General features: G+C 42.5%; 1 long non-coding RNA gene across 1 annotated transcript; it reads right to left on the reverse strand.

The window, feature by feature from the left end:
• Window positions 1-3,386: 3,386 nt before the first annotated feature.
• LOC136473523 (uncharacterized) lies at window positions 3,387-4,837 on the reverse strand. The gene is made up of 4 exons (XR_010762652.1): window positions 4,711-4,837; window positions 4,486-4,590; window positions 3,671-3,790; window positions 3,387-3,578 (listed from the first exon to the last, which is right to left on the reverse strand). It is a non-coding gene; the product is annotated as an uncharacterized lncRNA (long non-coding RNA).
• Between the last annotated feature and the right edge of the window lie 3,248 nt (window positions 4,838-8,085).

Consider the following 8,085-nt stretch of genomic DNA (forward strand, 5'->3'; position numbering starts at 1 on the left):
CAATATAGCTCGATGCTGCACGCACACAAAATTTAGTTGCGTACAGTAGTGAATGAAAAGGAAAAACTGAAAAGGGATTAGATTAGGTGTAGAAGAAAATAAACAAACTTTTGTGCATGTACAAGTGAAAGGCAAACGGAAAGGATTAGTAAGGATAATAAGGAGAAAAAAATAAACCAAAAATAAACCAAAAAAATAAAGAGATAATTTTCGAGCATTTGGTTTGAGCGAAATTACAGAACATTTTAGTCATACCTCTTTGTGTGACTAGTCAACGTTTTGGTTCGAACTGTTTTTTTAATACAGGTTACCTAGCTAGTAGTAGTAGAAGTAGTAGGTACAAAAATGTAGCACCCTCAGAAGATGTTCAGTTAAAACCGAAAGGGAAACAGGAGAGTAAAAAAAAACCCCTGATTTGGATGCGTGGTGCATCATATCGCAGATGCAGAATTGATCACGAGTTTTAACCAAATGCAATGAAGCTTTGCTTTCCGATCCGTTGTAACACGAGGGCCGAAAAAAGAAAAAAAATCACTGAACTAGGATGGTAGCTTTTTTTTTAAGTGAAACGGGAGGGGTAAGGTTCGATAGAAAAGATCATGAAACAAAAAAAAAAAGGTTTGCAAAGACTAAGGAATTGATGATATACTAACCAGGAGAGGATGACGATGACGGTACTCCGGACGTCTTTGTGGTCCTCCCTGGTAATAATAATTATTATTATTATGCACGGCGTTATGTAACCCTGCGGACATATCCAATTAACTTGTTAAGCATATTATGACAATAATATTCAGATGCATGGGCCGGGCCTCCCCTATATAGCTAGCTTATATAGCATTTGGGCTTGGTAGAATCATGGAAGTTCCATGCTATAATCCTGGAAGCCTTATGGGCTTAATTATGCAGGCCCGGCTCTAGGGGAGGGCAGCCGGTGCGACCGCCAGGGGCCCAAGGAGCTAGGGGGCCCAAGAACATATAGGTAATTAGTAGATATAATTTCTTATTTGGCATAAGCATTTAAAGGCCGAACAAACATCTGCCCATGTCGTACCATACCTATCTATTTCTATTCTGCCGCGCAGGCCGCGGATCAAGCAAGGAGCTAGCGTTCGTTTTCCGCCGGCGCCGGCACTTCCTGTTCTTGCTCATCGACGTGGACGCGCTATTCTTGCGTGGAGACTCTGACTCACCCGACGTGGCCGCCGACTCGCTGACGCACCGCACACCGGCACACCGCCGTGGTGCCGCGACGGCGCGAGCTGCAACTGCATGCAAGGACGGCGAACAACAGATGCGATCATAGTAAGCAACCCCAACATGCCAATACCCATGACCGATTAGTATTTTCCAATTTCCAATTTTTTACTTGGACCTCTGGAAGCTAGCGCCAGGGACATTACCGTATTGAAGCCTATTTTTTCTTATTTGTTTAATTGTTTTGTGTATGCGCTTTACTTGTACAGAGGTAGGGTTATAAAGTTCTAATTCAATGTATTTATTTAGATACTTATTAGATGCTGCCTAAGAAGCATTTGTCGGGTGCTCAGAAAAGTAAAATATTGGGAAGAATGTTTTGGACCACATTGATCTTTATATTGTTCTTAAAGATTTTGCATCAATAAATGCCTAAAGACGGTTTTTTATAAGGCACTGAAGCATTATATTTTTATTTGAGGTAATAATAACAATTATTGTTCTTTTAATTTTCTTGTTGTACTATCGTTATCTTTTATACAAACTAAGTATATGCTGCAAATTAACTTTTATTATTTGGTCTTTACATAGTTCAACGGGTCCTTATCGTCTTGCTTGCCCAAGGTCCCTTAAAATTGTAGAGCCGGCCCTGTAATTATGTGTACCAAATTAAATCTAATTCTTCTTATTACCTCATCTTCCGTGTTCTAGCTAGCTACTGCAGTATGCATGCATGAGCGCGTCTATCGGCATGCAGGCTTAATTACGTGTCGCCATTCATTCGCTTCTCCATGAAGCTAGCGAGTATGTAGCTAGATTTCTAGGAGTAGCTTAGTCTTCTCTCTTGCAATGCCATGCTATTTTCAGTGATCCTTCGCTCACCGACATGTATGCGCCGTAGGTCGGTAAGCATATATATGTAGCTAGGCATTAGCGCACACGACGACAAACCGTGTTTCCTCGGCCCTCTGTTATCCATTTCTTTGTGTATTCATTGCGATCACACATACGTCCATTATTATTCCAAAATTTGCACTTGCTGACGATGCGTTCAGGCACACCATTACTTGTAGTACTAACGAATCACGTCCGGCAGAGGATGGCCGAAAATTCATTTCAATTTTAGCCACCATAGCAATGAGCAACGCATCCTGAGCACGGTACATACGGAAATGGCGAGATAATTACCTTGTATTTTCTGGCTAGCTAGGTTCCTGCGCGTGTAAATTAAACAAAAAAAAAAAACTTGGATTACATGGTCGTTTTCCATCTAGCATGCACGAAACTGAAGGAGAAGTTGTGCAGTGCCATGCACTTTCCTTCTTTGTTCCTAGGATTGAAATCCAGTATATATATATCTCCTAATTTTTAATTTAGTACTACTTGTTGTTATTATTATTATATATGCAAGACGTCATGATGATGTAGCCATGCACCTACCGTATGACGAAGGGATCCAGTTCGTGGCAATTAAGCTTGCATTTAACGACCTCACAAGAATGATTTATCTGCATGCTGTTACTTAGTTTCTTGTTTTTATCAATATAGTAGTAGAAAAAGAATTTTGATTGAGATTGTATTACTCGATCACACGGGGTCAGTTAAGAATTTGCATTGCGTCAGAACCATCATCGTCTATAGTCAACTGAATTTAGTAACTTGTGTTTGACATTCGCCTTTTTTTGGACAGCTGAAATCAATCACTGATGTGACAGACTTGACAGGCTGCGTCGTCAACCCTTTTCACTCGCGAGTTGTGGCGACAGCGACATGAGCCAGAGCCTAGAGGCAAACGTTTGGCAATCGTGCGTGTTGCCCATGAAACAATAATGATTTCAGTGTCAAAAACTGTTGTATTACATAAATGGCCTGCGTAAACTATTTAGAGTGGCGGTACGGTTGGTTTAAGCCTATCGCCAGTGTAAATCGATTTACACCCGCGACAGTCTTATGGCAACAGTTAGTGTAAATTAATTTATACATACGGTTCTTATTAAGCTGACGCTAGTGAAACACACCACTTTTACGGACTTTTCACACCGACGGTTTTTTTAATAACCACTAGTATAAAATGAAAAAAAGCACGGCTAGTAGAAACTGATTCTGTATTAGTGTAACAAACAAATTATGCAAGCTCTGTATACAAATGAATGTACAAGGGTCTTTACATATTATACATTATGTCAGGGATATGAGTGCAAATACAATCAACGAATCAAATAAACAAACAGAATTATAAATAAACAGAATTCATTTTTTTCTTCCTGCCATACGACTAGCTAGCACACACAAGCATATGGATCGATCTTCTTCCTCCACCATATATATGCTATATATTTAACATTTGACCCATCACGGCATGGTAGTAGACATTCCGCTAGCTGGTAGGGGCGAGAAAAGACCAGGACGTCAGTGTTTGTCAAGCTAGCTACATACTAGTCCAACAAAATGTCTCTGGTGAGCACGTACGTACCTGCATTTTTGTTTCTGTTCTTGTTTTGACCAGCTTGACCTTGGGTGTAAGGCGATTGGAACTTCGGTCCTGGAGTACCAGTTGGCGGTACCTTATCCACCAAACCAATATAGCTCGATGCTGCAGGCACACAAAATATATTTAGGTCTACTATTAGTCGTGTACAGTGAATGAAAAGGAAAAAGAATGAAAAAGGGACTAGTAGATTAGGTGTAGAAGTAAACAAACAAACTTTCGTGCGTGTGCAAGTGAAAGGCAAACGGAAAGGATTAGTAAGGATAATAAATATGGAGAGAATTTTTGAGCATTTGGTTTGAGCGAAATTACAGAACTTTTCAGTCATGCCTCCTCTTTGTGTGACTAGTCAACGTTTTTTGTTTGAAATGGTTTTTTTATACGGGGTATAGTAGTAACGCGAGAGAAAAAAAATGTGTACTCTGATCGATCGATGAAGATGTTCTGTTAAAACCGATAGGGAAAGAGGACAGTAAGAAAGGCGTGCAAGCGGCAGTAAACCAAAAAAAAAAGGACGATGTGGATGCATGGTACAGCATATCACAGATGCAGAATTGATCATGAGCTTTAACCAAATGGAATAGAGCTTGGCTCTCCGATCCGTAGTAACGCGAGAGCCGAAAAAAGGAAAAAAAAAAAACACTGAACTATGATGGTAGCTTTTTATTTTGAAGCGAAACAGGAGGGGTTTGAGCCCCTGCTGCGCGATTTTATTGCAAAAAAAAGAACAATGGTTCGATACAAAAGATCATGAAACAAAAAAAAAGGTTTGCAAAGACTAAGGTATGGATGATACTAACCAGGAGAGGATGATGATAATGCCTGTGGTCGATGAGGGTACTCCGGACGGCTCTGTGGTCCTCCCTGGTAATAATATTTATTATTATTCACTGCGCTATGTAACCCTGCGCACATATCATATTTAACTTGTTAAGCATGACATAATATGATGCACGTACTACGTAGGTGTGCAATCAGAGAAACAGCATTATTTACAATTTTACTAATAGATAAGAGAGGCTTACCATTACTTCCAGAGTTCATTGAGGCTCTCGACATGTCTACCTACGAGTAGCTGAAACTTCAGGTGTGTGATCTCGCTCTCCTTGCTCTTGCCTTGATCGATCGTGTTTCCTTTGATTTTGATGAGGCAGTAGTACTGGACGCTATTCAGATGCCTGGGCTAGCTTATATAGCATTTGGGCTTGGTAGAATCATGGAAGTTCCATGGTATAATCCTGGAAGCCTTATCTTCCGTGTTCTAGCTAGCTACTGTAGTATGCATGCATGAGCGCGTCTATCGGCATGCAGGCTTAATTACGTGTCGCCATTCATTCGCTTCTCCATGAAGCTAGCGAGTATGCAGCTCGATTTCTAGGAGTAATTAACTTAATTAGTCTTCTCTCTTGCATGCAATGCCGTGCTATTTTCAGTGATCCTTCGCTCATCACCGACACGTATGTGCCGTAGGTCGGTATGTAAGCATATATATGTATGCATGTAGCTAGGCATTAGCACACACGTCGACGACACAAACCGTGTTTCTCCGGTCCTTCTAGATCTGTTATCCATTTCTTTCTGTATTGTTCATTGCGATCACATATACATTGTTCCAAAATCTGCTCTTGCCGACGAGACGATAATTACCTTGTATTTTCTGGATAGCTAGGTTCCTGCGTGTAAATTAAACAAAAAAAACTTGGATTACTTGGTCGTCATCCATCTAGCATGCATTTACATACCTCAATTCTGATATTTTCCCCACCAAATTAGTAAAACAACGTGTGACACGTACAGAGTTACACGGTGCATCCTCTGATGTTTGAACATGCACGAAACTGAAGGAGAACGTGTTCTGTGTCAGTGTCATGCACTTTCCTTTTTTGCTCCTAGTATTGAAATCCATTATATATCTCCTAGCTAATTTTTAATATAGTACTACTCGTGGTTATTATTATGCAAGACGTCGTGATGATGTAGCCATATGCACCTACCGTATGATGAAGGGATCGAGTTCGGCCAATTAATCTTGCATTTAACGACCTCACAACACAAGAATGGCTTATCTGCACGCTGTTACTTAGTTTCTTGTTTTATCAATAGAGTAGTAGAAAACGAATTTTGATTGAGATTATATTACTCGATCATCGAATTTGCGTCAGAACCATCGTCTATAGTCAACTGAATTTAGTGGCTAGCAACAAATTAAGAATCAGCCGGGATAAAGCAACACGCTTGAACACTTAGCTTATAGTGGAGCTCCTGTTGCTCTCGGCACTCTCGACTGGAGTCCGACCGGACCTCTTGTAGTCCCCATCTTTCTCCTTCTCGTTTGTAACCCCACTGCAAACTTCGAACACCTGGGCTCAGGAATAAAGTCACCGACCGACTCAAACTGGACGTAGGGCACGTTGCCTGAACCAGTATAAACCCTATGTGATTGAGTGCTAGGCCACTGTCGATGCGGGACCCACAGGATACCCCGCAAGGGAGAGAGAAGATCTAGTCCAACTAGGATTCTTCCCATATGATCTTAGTAGTAGTACCATTCAGTAATCCTACTAGGATCTCTCATTGTAAACCGACTAGGACTCTGGCCTCCTAACTATATAAAGGAGGACAGGGCTCCTAGAGGAGGACAGACAACAGAACAACAATTGTACAACACTTTACAATCAATCCAACGCAGAGGCTAACGCCGGCTGGAAGTAGGGCTGTTACTTGATCAACGATCGAGGGTCCTAACCAGGATAAATCGACTGTCTCTTGCGTTCACCATCGAGTTCTGCATACGCTGAAGCCCAAACATACTGCCTCGGGTACCCCCGTGGCAGGCTATCAGTGGTAAAACATCGACAGCTGGTGCGCCAGGTAGGGGCTTTCGGCGACTTTGCATCCGAGAGCTCGATGGACCTCAACAACATGATCTTCTCAACGGGATCCACTTTCATCTTCGGCTCATGGATTTGCGAGGCGGACAACAATGGCAAGCTCCAAAGTCGTCTCCTCGAAGATTCGAAACACCATGAAGACGATTCTATTCCGATGACCACGACAGATCAAATCTCCGGAGGATTCGCGCAACTCATAGTGTCTGATTCAACTCAGGTTCCGCAGCTTTGCGCATCCGACTCGAATTCGAGCTCCGCATTCGAGTTGGAGTCTTATCCGAGTCCTTTCGGGAAACCGAGTTCTTTTCCGATGGGACTTAAGAACGCAGCCTTGACCTATCAAGAATACAACTCGGAGTACGCGCAGAATCCCTTTAAGAAGTCGGATCTTCCTCCACTCGAACTCCTAAACATGGCAACATCTTATCAGGCACGGCTCAGAGAAGTCCTCGATCCAGTACTAAGATTGCCGCTGAGGGGAGCTCAGGAAGGTCTCGTCCTGACTATAACATCTCAAGACTGCATCGTTCACTGGCCGGACTCTGTTCCTGAGGATAACAGTACCCGATCGAACAACACGATGACGGCGGCTATTCTACCCTACCAAGAAGGAGACTCGATCTGCGACATCGAAGCATCTACTGAAGTCATCAGCAACTCCGACAGTATGAAAACTAACACCAATAACAGAACGGCTCACGTACGGGAAGTACTCATGGTTCGACGTCCTCGGTCACCATTAAATCCCCCAGAAGCATCCGATGTCAGGTTATCAGATGAATCAGAATCCAACATATCACCCTTTGCCCAGGGCTACGATGGAGAAACCGAGAGTCAGAAACAAGCTAGAGAAAGGAAAAACAAGTTGAAGCAAGGGCGCCAACACCGTGCTAGGCAGCGTAGGGAAGCCTGGATCAGATACGAGTCAGATTTGGCTGAATACAACAGAAGAAAATCACAACGAGAAGTCGAAGGAAAACACATGGCAAATACGCCTTACGATAAGATTCGAGAAGCGTTAGAAGAACTCAGAGCAACTTCACATCCCGGCGAGAAGTATGAACAGCTCCAAGACTTGCTCCGGTCGATGATCTCGAGAACGCATGAAGAGAGAGACCAATCAAGACTACCCGCCTGATCAACAACCCACAGGCAAAAAGATCAAAATCAAAGGAAGTCCGCTTTCGAAAGACTTAGGCCAGGTGGAAGCCATAACGGAGGAAGTAGGAAGGAACATAATCAAGGCCACCAATTTGAACAACCAAGAAAGACCAGGAGTAGGGTGCCTTCCCAGACAGCCTCGCAGAATTATTCCCATCAAAACAATAGTTGGTCAGAAGGAGGTGCCGAATCCGAATTTAAAGAAGCCGGAACACACGACAGATTTCTCTATTTCGTGAATAGGCTTGCATCGATATGATTACCTCACAAGTTCAAACCGTCTAACCACTCTAAGTATGATGGCAAAACTGAACCAAGACAATGGCTCAGAATATATTCACAATCAAT

The sequence above is a fragment of the Miscanthus floridulus genome, chromosome 8, assembly GCF_019320115.1.
Source record: "Miscanthus floridulus cultivar M001 chromosome 8, ASM1932011v1, whole genome shotgun sequence".
NCBI lineage: Eukaryota > Viridiplantae > Streptophyta > Magnoliopsida > Poales > Poaceae > Miscanthus > Miscanthus floridulus.